This window comes from Cervus elaphus, chromosome 27 (genome assembly GCF_910594005.1).
Source record: "Cervus elaphus chromosome 27, mCerEla1.1, whole genome shotgun sequence".
Taxonomy (NCBI): domain Eukaryota; kingdom Metazoa; phylum Chordata; class Mammalia; order Artiodactyla; family Cervidae; genus Cervus; species Cervus elaphus.
The window spans coordinates 54771339-54785850 of record NC_057841.1 but is presented as its reverse complement, the minus strand read 5'-3'; the positions used below and the strand labels follow the sequence as shown (position 1 = coordinate 54785850).

Genomic DNA, 14512 nt, shown 5'->3' with positions numbered 1-14512 from the left:
AACATACAAAGTCAACCCATAGAGATTTTCATTTGAAAAGACTGGAGGGGAGGGCAAGTGTCTATTGCATCCATGAAAATTTTCTAAGCCCGATAAGTTTAAATTGTGGAACCGTGATATTTCTAACAAGATTTCCCCATTCATCCTTCAAATGACTGTCCTGGGAAACAAGCTTATCAATGGTCTCAGGACCAGTTCTGTCCCAGCTGGGACAGGCTGGGTAGTGGCTTCAGTTGTCAGTCAGGCTCTGGCCGATACATATTTTTCTTTTTTTTTCAGGAGCTCAGCACAACCAAACTGTTGGCTGTCAGCTGGGCAGTAGAAATGTTAATAGCAAAGCAGCAAACATTTTTCATTTGGGCTTTTCCTTTGTGATGCTAAAAAATGAGGTAAAAAAATCACCATGGCAATGAATACAAAGCTGGTAAATCTGCAGGGACATCAAAAGTGTTAGGCTCTTGGAATTAAAATAATGAGAACAATAGTCTCCCTGCACCCTTCTACCCATGCGTGCGTGCACGCGCACACACACCCCCCCCACATGGGGTAGGAGAGAAATCTTTCCTTGAGGTGTAGTCACCAAGTTTGAAGAGCTTAGACTTGCACTCTCATTCACTTAAACCTAAACTACTTTTGCTTTTTAAGCTTAAGTGGAAATATTCCACTCCAGGTTTATGCCAAGACTCTCCTGGGAGGCCTCTCCACCCACAGTGCCCCCAGACTGGGCCTATTCCTTCTTTTAAATTCTAATCTCAACGTGGCACATGCTTCTGATTTGCTCTCTGGCCTTGTTGGCAGACTATCAGGATCCCTGTCTCCTCCTATAGAAGGGCTAATTATTAAGTAATTAAAGTTCATTTAATAAAAACAGACATCAATCGGGGGACAGACCTTGAGGTTGCAAACCCTGTCTGCCTTTTAAATATTCAGCAACGTGGTCATATCCCATGACTGCCAGAGGAGAGCTGCCTTCAATGCTTTGTTTGTGCCAAATTAAAGCCGCACATCTACGTCCCTTCAAAGCCAGACCTTGTTAGCCCCCTTTTAATTTTCAAATTAGCCCAAGGGAAGAGAACAGACATAATTCAAAGAGAGGTTTTCCAGATTTGGTTGCTTTTCAGCAGCCAGAAGACCAACAAAGGATTCTTAGAATACGTTATAAGCATATTTCTCTGTGTTCCTCTGAGAGTTATCATTTCCCTTCTTTATTTTTTTCCCCCAAGTTTTTGCTTTTGTTTTAGCATCTTCATTTTCACTGGTGAAATGACAGGCTCCTAGGTGGTTGGCTGAAGAGCGGTGACTGGAATGAGGCATTGCAAACCAAATCTAGGAAGTGTGTCTGGCGGGTACCAGTCACCCTCCTCCAGTGTGTGGTCTGGGAAGAAATATCCATGTGGCCAATCAGTTGAACTCAGAAGGATGTAACAGAAGAACTGTGAAAGGGGAAGAAAACTGTAGGCAAATGGCACAGTTTGTCCAGCTCTGCAAGATTAGAAGCACTCAAAGAACTCATTTCCTTGGCCAAAAAAAAAAAAAAAAAAATAGGGAGAAATATGTCATCATATAAGACTTCCTCAGAATCACCCATGTGGTTTATTCAACATAAACACTCCACGGACGGTTCTGGTGGCTCCAGTGGCCAAGAATCCACCTCTCAATGAAGAAGACACAGGTTCCATCCCTGGTCTGGGAAGAACCCACATGTTGTAGGGCAACTAAGCCCACGTGCCACAAGTATGGAGCCTGTGCTCCAGAGCCCGTGCTCTGCAACAAGAGAAGCCACAGCAACGACAAGCCCACACACGGCAGCTAAAGAGCATCCCCCGCTCACTGCAACCAGGGGAAGCCTGCATGCAGCAAAGAAGACCCGGCATAGCCAAAAATAATGCATAAATAAAACACTCTCTGATGGGCTGGTATTTTCCCAGATCTTTGAAAACTGATTACACATTAGACTTGGAATCAAGTGGTCATTTTGGGAACTCCTGTAATCCATGAGTGATCAAGAGCCAGTTTGAATAGAAGTCTATCATCATTTCATCAGCTAGCCTTGCTAGATTCTTGGCCTTCCTATCCATTGGAGCAATTCAGGATTCTCCAAGTCACCCCTGTTGATAGCAGCCTTAGGGCCTCTGGTAGCCAACATCACACCTTTGTAAAAATTCGAAAAGGGTGCTGTCTTTGAGGGGTAAGTTTACAAAAGTCTTCCATGGGATTGGCTAGCAAATCTAGAGTTGGGTTTCAGGGCCTGCCTAACCTTCCCTTGGAGACTGTCCTCACACATGAACTACACCCATGTAACTAACAGCTCCATCCACCGTGTCTTGACTCCATTATCCGCAATCAGTCAAGCATGATTCAGCTTGGCCCATCCATGTCTTTTGTTAACGCTGGGGTTGACAGAGGCAGATTTTAGGAGCATGTTTCCAGGTAGCAAGTTAATAACTATTTTTCCTCATCCTTCTGAGCTATTATATAATATGCATTTCCCAGAACCCGAGTAAATAATGAACAGAGCCATATCACCTCTTCCTCAAAGTAACATGGTATTGTATTCACAGAGAGAGATTCTTTTTCAAATTTAATCAAATCATATTGAACATCAATGCCATTTTTGTCATACGAGTTGATATACTACCTTTGAAAAGTGATTCATCAATCTATATCATAACAATGGAACTCAAGAACTTCACTTCTAGGAATCTTTCCATAAACATATGAAGAAAAGAGTTATATACACACACATGCACAATTATTCAGTACAGTGTTATTTAAAATAGTGAACATTAGAAAATGAGCTAAGTATACAACTGATGATGGCTTAAGCAAATTATGGTATATCCAGCATACTTAACATAATACAACCATATAAAACTGTTAATATTCTTTAAAGTGAGGAAAATTATTTTTTCCTTTTTTTTTGGTCTAGAACAAGCATATCTGAAAGTATACAAAGGGACATTTTGCTAATGATTCTAACCCTCTATTCAGTATGGATATAAAAAAAACAAAACTATTCACAAGCATATTGATTTTCATGAAAAGATGTTTACCCCCACAGACTTTGACAATAACTTTATTTCCATTCTCTACTTTGCAGATAAAATTCTTATTACAAAACCTGAGATTGGTTTATAATCAATAGCAATGAATAATTTTACAGAATTCAGGCTCAGGCTTTCCATCAAGCTTAAATTTCATTACGCATGGCTAACAAATGGTCACAACATTCATGAAAGCTGATTATGAATGTGGCTGATACTTGCTGGGCCAACCTGTAAACTGGGCTTGTTTCAACGCAGGCAAATCATTCAAACAACAGAAAAGCAAGCTCTTAAAGTCATATGACTTTTTGATTTACATCAAGTCACTGTCACCAGCCCTTCCCTACTTTATCTAGGTTCTCCAGATAACCCTGCCACAAATCTCTACCAACACTGATTACATCATCTTATGGGACGTTCCAAAGTACTTTTCATTCATTCACTTATTCAGTCAGTCAGTGTGGCGGTTAATTTCATATGTGGATATAAGTAGGCCATGGGTGCTAAGACTTTTGGTTAAACGTTATTCTGAGTGTATCTGTGAAATGTTTCTAAATGAGATTAACATTTGAATCAGTAGACTGATTTGAATAGTAACATTTGAATCAGAGGAAAGACTACCCTCCCCAGTACTGGTGGGGCCCATCCAGTCCACTGAAGCCCTGCACAAAACAAGAGGATGGAGTAAGAGGATTCATTCTCTCTGCCTGACTTTGAGCTGGGACAACAGGTTTCTCATGCATTCAGATTAAGACTTGAACTAGCACTTACACCGTCTGCTTTCCTGGGTTTCCAGCTTGCCAGCTGCAGAGGACTTCTCAGTCTCCATAATGTCATGAGTTTCTCTGCAGAACTCAGAGTAACATAATCAGTCAACATTTATTGGGGCTCCTAACATGTGGCAAGGGAGGCTTCCCTCGTGGCTCAATAGTAAAGAATCTCCCTGCCTTTGTAGGAGAAGTGGCTTTGATTCCTGGGTCTGGAAGGTCCCCTGGAGAAGGAAAGAGCAGTTCACTCTAGTATTCTTGCCTGGGAAATCCCATGGACAAAGGAGCCTGGCAGGCTACAGTCCATGGTGATGCAAAAGAATCAGACACAACTTAGCGACTACATAACGACAACAACAACAACGTGTGGCAGGCAGCTTCCTAATGGCCTGAAAAAGATAATGATCAACAATTGACACTAGCTTCTTTCATCACAGAGCTGTTCTGATTTTGGAAGTCCAAGGGAGAAGTGCGAGATTCATATTTGTCATATTTCTTGAGTGAAACATGCTAAAGCCCCAATAACAGGAGAGCCCAGAAGCAGAAAAACTTAGCAAGAGATAACTCTATTAGTTTCAAAGGTCATTGAAACAACAACCTATTGAGGGACTTCCCTGGTGGTCCAGTGGTTAAGAATTTGCCTTCCAATGCAGGGAATTCAGCTTCAATCCCTTTTGGGGGGACTGATATCTCACATGTCGCAGGGCAATAAGCCTGTGCAGAGCAACTAGAGAAAGACCACGTGCCACAGTGAAGACCCAGCACAGCCAAAATCAAACAATAATAATAATAATTTAAAAAGAATCTACTGGGTTATAATTGTTTCAAACTTTTCACTGAGTGTATCATCCAAAGGATTAAATAATCTTCTACCTGTTAATCAATTAACCCAAATACTGATTTTTCTTACTACCAGTATCATTGATTGAATACATACTAGGCGCTATATAAGGTATAATAATATAAAGTATAATCTCTACCTGGCTGTAAAGGGCTCTACTAACATTCCCCAGAAACATCTTATATTTTCAACTTGTTAGGTAGGACTGCTCTCCTTTCAATATAAAGGATTTTTTTGGTGTAAAAAATAAGACTGGCTCCTATGTTCAGAACTTATAGACACAGACCAAAGAAAGGAGAAACCTAAATGGAACAAGTTTTCAGTGAAAAGAGTGGTTTCAGCTCAATACCTACCTCTATTTCAGTATATAATTGATTCAAGTTAATTTGATAACAGATAAAGCTAAGCGAAAGTCACTCAGAGAGTCATGTCTGACTCTTTGCAACCCCATGGAATACAGTCCCTGGAATTCTCTAGGCCAGAATACTGACGTGGGTAGCCTTTCCCTTCTCCAGGGGATCTTCCGAACCCAGGGACTGAACCCAGGTCTCCTGCATTGCAGGCAGATTCTTTACAGCTGAGTCACAAGGGAAGCCCAATAATAGCTAAGATTCACATCAAATATACCAAAATGATTCAATTCTCTCTCTGATAATTCCAGTATCATTTTTCCTCCCCACAAAATCTACCTGAAACATGAGAATCAAGAAACCCCAGCAGAAATAATCATTTAGATGAAAAACTTCTGGTAAATCTATAGAATTTAAATTTTGATTTGGAAGTACCTACTGGGAGAAAATTGGAGCTAAAGAGACATTTGTGTGCAGTGTATTTGCACAATGGAAATGGGAAGACAAAAATATGTCACTTCACTGTTGAACATGTATGATTGTCCACCTTTTCTACTGAGACCTTAAGGAAATCAAACCTTTTAAAAAATTACCAAAAATCTGTAGCTTGTCCCAGAGTTATCAAATACCCTGTAGGATGAGCCATTCAAATGAAGAAAAAAAAAGTGTCTGATGCCAAAATTCAGTTCATATTTTGGGATTTGTTTCAAACTCACCAGAATCAATATTTACCACAAGACCCTGAACTAGTCATTTATTCCAACTTATCTTTTTGTATACCTAATTCTTAGCAATCATTTCCTGTTGAAAAATGTCAGTGAGTCATCTTCCCTGAAAATCTTTCAGTTGTGGAGTCATTCAGTTGTGGAGTGGGCTCCCTTTTATCATCTGATACTTGGACTGAGAATAAGATGGAAAAAGCACATATCTGGGCAGTCAGAGAGAGGTATTCTTCCTGTTTCTTAGGGGCCAGACATGGGGTGTGGCTTGTGTGGTAATAAGTAAAATATTCCTTCAGGACAGCTTTAAGTCTCAAGTATGAGAGTACTTAAACACTTTTTATAGAATCAAGGATAACATTACTTTCAAGCTTGCTTATGATCTTTCCTGATCTTACGATCTATGAGTATAAAAAAATTATTAAAGTATTAGGAATTATTCCTTAAAAGGAAGTATGGTTCAATAGATAGAAAATGAGCTTTGAAGGGCAGGGGGTAAAGAGGAGCACGGCAAAAGGTTAGACTAAGGAAGTCATATATTACAGATAATTCAGACAGAGCACCATCTTGATAAGTTTGGATTTCATTCCAACTACATTAAGAAATTATTAAGGAATTCTGAGCAAGAAAATTACATGATCAGGTATACAATTTTTGAAGACCATTCTTGTGGCTGTATAGAGTGGGACTGAGGTCACAGGTGAAGCCAAGAGTGAGAACAAGAATCTCACAAACAGTAGTCGAGGTGAAAGAAAACAGGGTTTGTATTGGGAAACACAAACTCACACTAGGAGTCTTTAACTCCCACCCCTGGGCCTGGAACACTTCCTTAACCAAGGACGAAAAACCTCACATAGCCTGATCTGATTTACCACTTTGGATAAAAATATTTTTCCATTTCAGACTCTCTGGATGTTCCTTTGTTCTGATTAAGAGTGTATGTCATTAATCCTTAGGCACATTCCCAGTCTTCAGTATTTCAGACTCCACAGAGAGGGTTTGGGGTACCTTATACTGTGATATAGAAGGGTGCAAGTAGACCCACTGCCCTGCGTCAGCTTTGTGGGGACCCACTGGCCATGGGGAAACTCTGCCCACTTCTGGGACTGAACTTGTCTCCTGTTTATGTGAGTAAAGCACTGTTCCATCCGGTGCTTGACTGCATTTTGTTCACCTCGGAAACCCTGATACCGAGATACAGTGGACAGAAGTGTCTGGAGCCCACCCCTGGGATTTGTAACAAGTGCCCAGTGCTCTGTTCCCCAGGTCGGTAAGGGAGGTAATAATGAAAACAGGAAACGAGAGAGAGGCTAGATACATTTTAAGGCATAATCACAAAAGGCAAAATCAACAAAACCTGTTGAAGGCTGAGTGTGGGTTGTGAGGGAAAGGGACAGATCAAGAACCAGCCCTGGTTTCCAAAAAAAAATATATATATATATATATTTAGATTGTGGGGGAAGGGAATTTGGCTTGGGTTAAGTGGGTGTACATGGTAGTTTGAAGGAAGCCAGAAAAAAAGACACTTAAAGAGATGTGGTATTAAAACTTGAACAACAGTAAGACCAAGTAAATTACTGGCTGTCAAGCTCTGAATCTCAAAGTTGAAAGGATTAGAGGTCATCATCAAAGTTCTTTCCATTTGTAAAATTATATAACCATGTGATTCTATGTTTAAACAACTTAATATGTGGCCAGACCTTACAGTCATCCAACATTTAACAAAACTAATGCAATAGAGAGTATAAATTATTGGAGATACAGAAGTAAATAAAACATTCCCCATCAGTACCCTGATAGAGCTGCCAGTCTAGGAGAGATACAGTGCTCATCAGACATTTATCACAAAGACACCAAAAGAGACTTAAAAACAAGCTTGGAGATTTATGCTATGAGTGATTTTGATTTGTTAGTCGCTCAATCACGTCTGACTCTTTTGCAACCCCATAGACTCTAGCCCACCAGGCTCCTCTGTCCATCAGATTTCCCAGGCAAGTATATTGGAGTGGGTTGCCATTTTTTTATCCGGGGAATTTTCCCAACCCATACATTAAACCCACATCTCCTGTATCAGCAAGTGGATTCTTTACCACTGAGCCACCAGGTAAGAGAGGAGCCGATAAAACCTGCCCAATATTGCAAAAACTGACCAATTCAAGTTAATTGGAACAACTCGTGTTCCTTTGTTTATTATCCCAAATGAACTACCTTGTCATTTATTGAACCTTCCCATTAATTTAGTCCCTCTGATTTACTTTGGTTCTGTAGATAAAACTCTTATTGTCAAAGGCTATCTAAAAATTGTTATTTTTAAGACATACAGCTTTTCAACAAAGAGAAGATCAAAAGTATAAGTTTCCAAAAGCTAGATTTATCCTAAACTTTGCCAAGTTCTATGAATTGACTTTGAGTGAAAATTTGCTCTCTTTGAAGCAAACTCTCATGTATTTTCCTCTTCTCTTGGCTTTAGCATTTGAGGATTTGAGACAATCTTTAGAGTGATTTACAGATACTACTTCTGTGTCAGAGTGGTGTTTGAGACACAGATAACATCTTATTATAATCTCTATTCATCCTTTTGGGAAATATGCTGCTGAGTTGAGTCTTAGATCTAGGATCATCTATTAAGACACCAATGAAATCCATCAATCTTAAGTCCCTTATGAGTTATGTGTGAGGTGCATCTTTAAAGCAATTTCTAACCACTAAACTTATTAAGGGTTAACCTGATTTTATTGGGGATCTCAGAATATAGCATTTATTTCTCAAATTTCTTGTCAGATATGTACCATAGTGAGTATATTTTTCTTGGGTTAATGAGGTCATTCACTCTCCATCTCTACCTTCTGCAGTTGTAGTAACAAAATGCCCTGTTATAACTAGTCTTCTCATTTAGCTTCTAAACATGGCTTTCTACTTCCCATCTGACTGCTCAGCTTTGCCACCCCTCTGCTCTCTACCTACCTGTCTGATTTTTTTACTTTTTCACACTTTCTGAGCACTGGGCCTTGTCTGGACTTGTTTACTGTTCTAGCCTAGGTGTCTGGTACTTAGTAGGTACTCAATACACATTTGCTGAACGCACAAGTATCTGAATCCAACTCAAGCTTTCAGATCCAAATCAAATCTATCTTCCCTTTGCTTCTCTGATATCCCATCAAATATATGTTTTGCTGGCTCTCATTTGGCAATCCTCAACCAGTCATTGATATCATTACCTTATTTTCATGCATCTCTTCTATTTGGTTAAATTTTAGATTGCTCAAGGATACATACATTTCTCGATATTTTGTGAATATTCATAGCTCAGTGTCTCACATAGAGAAAACATCAAATAATACCCTTGTTTTAAGTCTGATCACACTGAGGAGTGATTATTTTTGCTTTGCCCCTTTACTCAAAGGGCCATCTGTTAAGAAAACTCTAAAATAGTTAGCTTCGGTTGATTTATTTCACCTTAAAGTTTTGATAGCAGATCTTTTCCATTTCAGAATATTTTAATGGTGACCTCAATCTGTGCAAAAGTCTCGTTAATTGCAATTTAGAACCTATAACTTACAATAACTTAGACCTTAAAGAGTTGGACTATCTTTAAGACAATGATCAAGAGATTTTGCAAGCAAAGTAATTCGACAAACACAACATACAGTGCACTCTGCACTTTTAACATGACTTCGCTGGATTCGGAAATATGGGACTTGGTTATGCAGTTTTTACCCCACTTATCAAATCCCTGCTTTACGGGGATGGTTTGATGTCAGTCTACATGCTTCTCTAAAAGCAATCGATATGCTTTCTGAAAGGAAGATTTCAATTTCTGCACAGCACAGTTCCTCTGCAGTAGTATGTGGTTAATGGTAATTGATCAATTAATTATTAAAAGCTGGATTTTTCATCTGTATTCCTTCAATAATCTTTCTATCCTCCATTAATTGTTATCATTATTTCCAGAATTCTCAAGTGAATACGAACATAAACAAATATTAGTTTCATCATTTAAGGCTGAAAGAGACCTTAGAGATTAAATAAATCTAATCATTTCAATTTATGGAAAGCATGTGTCAAACATACAAAATTAACATTTTACCCCATCTTCAATATATTTTTTCCAAATTTTATATATTAGAGGTTCTGTATATTTCAGAGTATATGCCTATATCTGTGATATTTATATACACATACATGTGCTTGATTAATAAGCATTCATATGTGTTTGTGTACATGTGTATAGATAAAGATACAGATATATAGAGAATATGTCTGTAGGCTTATTTATATGTGTACAACTATAGGCAAATATATACATAGATAACTCTAAATTTCAAGTGGATTTATGTATACAAACATATACATTTACTTCATACATATTCCTACAAAGAAATCTAGTTGATTATTAAACAAGTAGGGAATTAATTGGGCAAAGTGATCATATTAAAATAGTGTATTGCCCCTCGTTGTTAAGAAGTAATTTTATCTTAAATAATTGGACAATTAACACAATTTTTTTCACCATTGTTATATTTTATCACTATTTTCCCTTTATAAAACACACTTTTCACACTTGTTTCTCTACACTAAATTTTTCAAGCTATCAAAACTTAGATTTAAAGATTAAACTGACTCCAGTTTTATCATTTAGAGAAATGGTAATAGCCTTATTAATCAGGAGCTTGTCCATTATACAGATTTTTTTTTAATATGATTCAAACTTATCAGCAAAGATGCCTTGTTATTCACACCAAGTTGAACTGCTAATTTTGAGAGAAAAATGCACCTGTGGAAAAAGAAAATATACCTTTAAATTGCATTATCCACTGACAGGACCACATGCTGTTTTGTCCTTGTTGTTAATACAGAAATCAGAGGGTGTAAATCTCTTCATCTTCCTGTCAGCACTTCTGGTCAGGGTGTTAATGGCTTGTAGCCAGGAAGGTGCATAGGCTTATAGCCAATCAGCAATGAAACCATTTAATCAGCTTTTCAAACAGGAAGCGCAAGTTGAGGAGGTAGGGGAGCTCTGCACTAACACATTTAGTCTGAAACATCTTAAATCTCTGATTAAAACAAGGGACAAGAGAGCTTAATCCTCTGCGATATAAAGTGGGTAGAAGAGATCCACTTCATTTATTAAATGGTCTACTAATCTTACCAATTGAAAATAAATTATCAGCATCTGAACAGATTTCTTTTCAAAGGCTAAAACCAGACACCCCCTGCCAGATAAAAGTACTCTATGTACCTTCAGAGAGAAGCACCAGAAAGGTCTCCTGCTAGGGAAAACTAACACTTCTAAGCACAGATGGTTTGGTCTGGAACAGAAGATGTAAAGGGTCTAATTCTGAGAAAAGCTGGACTGAAAAATCATGAATGATGATCAATAACAGTTGCATGAACTATACAATGAGACTATAGAAATGTACCATTTGACATTCTTGGGGGGAAATAAACACAGGAAGTTGAGATAATTGCCTAAAATATCTTGAGAGAAATACCCTAAAATCCATAAGGGTTGTATTAAAAAAGCATTCAAGTTGCAAGCAATTTATTCAAACACTTGTTAATGAATGAGAGGGAAAATGATCATCATGAACAAGATCTAAAAATAAATGTTAATACAATTAGTGTTTTTATCTCAACTTCCCAGTACTAAACTCTGAACATCTTTGCCTTTTGCTGGAGCTATCTCTTTGCAGTTAAAATGGCATGGGTAGAGAAAACACAATGTAAAGTACTAAGCAACACAAAGGGTAGAAAATAAAATGCTTCACTCTCCATTTCTACAAATAAATACTAGTGCCAACTTTTAAAAAAATCATTTTTTTTTTTTAAACGCTTGGAGAAGAGATAGTGAAAGGAAAAATGAGCTACCTTAATTAGGTCTAAAAGTTGCAGAGTGAGAACAAGATTTAGATAAAAATACAAGCAATCTACACAGTCTTAATTGGAGATGAGGAATTAGGTTTGCAATACCAGCTGCAAACTGATTCAAAACCTTGCCTTTATTTTAACACAGAAATGTCCCCCATATTTGCCATGGCAACTCCATCCCAAGCTAGTCCTCCTCCTGTTGCACTAGGATAACCTATGGTGTGTGTGTGGGGGGGCGAGGGGGAGGCTTCCGTGGCAGCCTAGTGGTAAAGAATTTGGCTGCAATGCAGGGGACACAGGTTCAATCCCTGAGTCTGAAAGATCACTTGGAGAAGGAAGTGGCAACCTCTTCCAGTATTCTTGCCTAGGGACTCCATGGACGGAGGAGCCTGGTGGGCTACTGTCCATGGGGTCACAAAACAGTCAGAGACAGCAATAACAGCTTGAAACAGAAACTCTATAGCAAGGGTCAGTAAACCATATAGTCCATTGGCCAAAACTGGTCTGCCACCTTTTGTAGCACCCATAAGCTAACAAGGATTGAACAAAAGCAAAAAAAAAAAAAAAATAGGACATGTGAAAATTACATGAAATTCAAATGTCATTATCCATAAAAACTAAGTTTAATTGTACCACAGTGATGCCCATTTCTTGACCTATTGTCTATGGCTGCTTTCAAGCTACAGTGAAAGCGTTGACTAGTTGTGGCAGAAACTACGTGACCTGCAAATCCAGAAACATTTATTATCTGGTCCTTTAGGAGAAAAAAGAAGAATCTGAGTCCTTGACCATGATAATGTTGATTCAGGAGTTCTAAATTAACTAGCCAATTTCACTCACAATTAGTCGATGTGGTTGGGAGAATACAGTACCCATTTGGCACATCTGACCTACGTGAACAATTGCACAAAAATAGATCACTTGGTGCCTAACCATTCCACGTAGACACAGCCCAGAGGGCCCATGCTCACTACCAATGTAACTTTTATGAAGACAATAAATGAGGTAAAAGAAAAGCTTTATGAAACAGCTTTTCTCCACTTCCTTTTTGGTCCATTCATATTTCTACAGTCACTTACTTAGCTAATAATAAGTAATACAGTATTTATTATAACAGGAATTGTGGAATTTCCAAAATCTTGCATTAGAGAAGTTTAAGTAAGGAAGAATCTCCAGTACTGTTCCCTCCAAATTGCAATCAACATGGCATTTTGCTTTTCTTCCTAAACTTTCTGGGTAAAACAAATACAAGATAGGATTAGGAAATGATGAGTTTGTTTCTGGATGTGTAAGAAGTTCAAAAGATAAAATAGCTAACAAATTTCTTCATATTTTTCTACTTATATTCCCATGTATAGAATATTTTTAAGATCAGCTCCTCTGGAGGTAGTACTTTCAGGGATTTTGGCACAGTGATTTATTAATTTATTCAACAAGTGTTTACTGAGCACCTAGTATATTCCAGACACTACTCCAGGAATTAAGAATAATAAATCAAAAGGGAAAGAAAATAACTCTTCCCTAGTAAAAGAAATTGTATACTTGTGTACCAAGGTCTGTACTGTCAAAGCTATCAATTTTTCCAGCAGTCATGTACAGACGTGAGAGTTGGACCATAAAGAAGGCTGAGTGCCAAAGTGTTGATGCTTTTTAACTGTGGTGCTAGAGGAGACTCTTCAGAGTCACTTGGACAGTAAAGAGATCAAACCATTCAATCCTAAAGGAAATCAACCCTGAATACTCATTGGAAGGACTGATACTGAAGATGAAGTTCCAATACTTTGGCCACCTGATGTGAAGAGCCAACTCACTGGAAAAGACCCTGATGCTGGGAAAGACTGAGGGCAGGAGACAAGTGCTCGGGGCTGGTGCACTGGGAAGACCCAGAGGGATGGGATGGGGAGGGAGGCGGGAGGGGGGATCGGGATGGGGAACACATGTAAATCCATGGTTGATTCATGTCAATGTATGGTAAAAACCACTACAATATTGTAAAGTAATTAGCCTCCAACTAATAGAAATAAATGAAAAAAGAAGACTGAGGGCAGGAGGAGAAGGGGTGGCAGGATGAGATGGTTGGATGGCCATCTCATGTCCATCACCAACTCAATGGGCTTGAGTTTGAGCAAACTCTAGGAGACAGTGAAGGACAGGGAAGCCTGACATGCTTCAGTCCATGGGACTGCAAAAAGTTGGGCACAACTTAGCAACTGAACAACAAAAGGAATTAGGATGAAATAATGCCATTTGCAGCAACATGGATGGGCCTAGAGAGTGCCATACTGAGTGAAGTAAGTCAGACAGAGAAGGAGAAATACTGTGTGACATCCTTGTATGTGGAATCTAAAAAGATATAATACAAATGAGCTTATAACAGAAAGAGACTCACAGGCCTAGAGAAAGAACATACGGTTGCTGGAGGGGAGGATGGGGGGAAGGGATATGTAGAGAGTTTGGGATGGATATGTACACACTGCTATATTTAAAAGAAATAACCAACAAGGACTTACTGTATAGCAAAAAAAAAAAAAAAAAGGAATTAGGAAATAAATTGATAAAAATAAAGTATGACAGAAGGATGACTATCATGAAAAAACGAAGGTAAGGAAAAGGGTTTAAGCACATGTGGGCTGGGATCTGGGAAGTCATGAAGGGACTTACCTAAAAAAGACCTCAGTGATGTGAGGAAGTATGGCCATGAGCTTATGTTTGAGAAAACACGCCAAGCCAGAGAGAAACACACATCAGAGGCTTTAAGGTCGGTACCAGGAGCAAGGCACCCCGATGGTCTATGGAGGATGTAACACTGAATCCGTTCCAAAACCTACTTTAGAGGTCATTCCAGGTGTGTAAGAGAGATAAAGTCCATAAATGTTTCTAATCCCAAGTAGAAAGTGTGCTACAAAAGAAAGAAACAGATTGC

The 14512-nt window shown here is 38.6% G+C and overlaps 1 protein-coding gene across 6 annotated transcripts in view; it reads right to left on the bottom strand.

Moving 5' to 3' along the window:
- Window positions 1-14512, bottom strand: part of DCC (DCC netrin 1 receptor) — a 1228196-nt gene that overhangs the window by 672582 nt on the left and 541102 nt on the right. The window contains exon 1 of one of the 6 annotated variants that reach the window (XM_043889650.1): window positions 3816-3920. The exons of the other annotated variants lie outside the window; for them this stretch is intronic. The gene's annotated coding sequence lies outside the window, so the exon portion shown is untranslated. Of the gene's footprint in view, window positions 1-3815; window positions 3921-14512 lie in introns of those variants that run through there. 6 annotated transcript variants of the gene reach the window in all.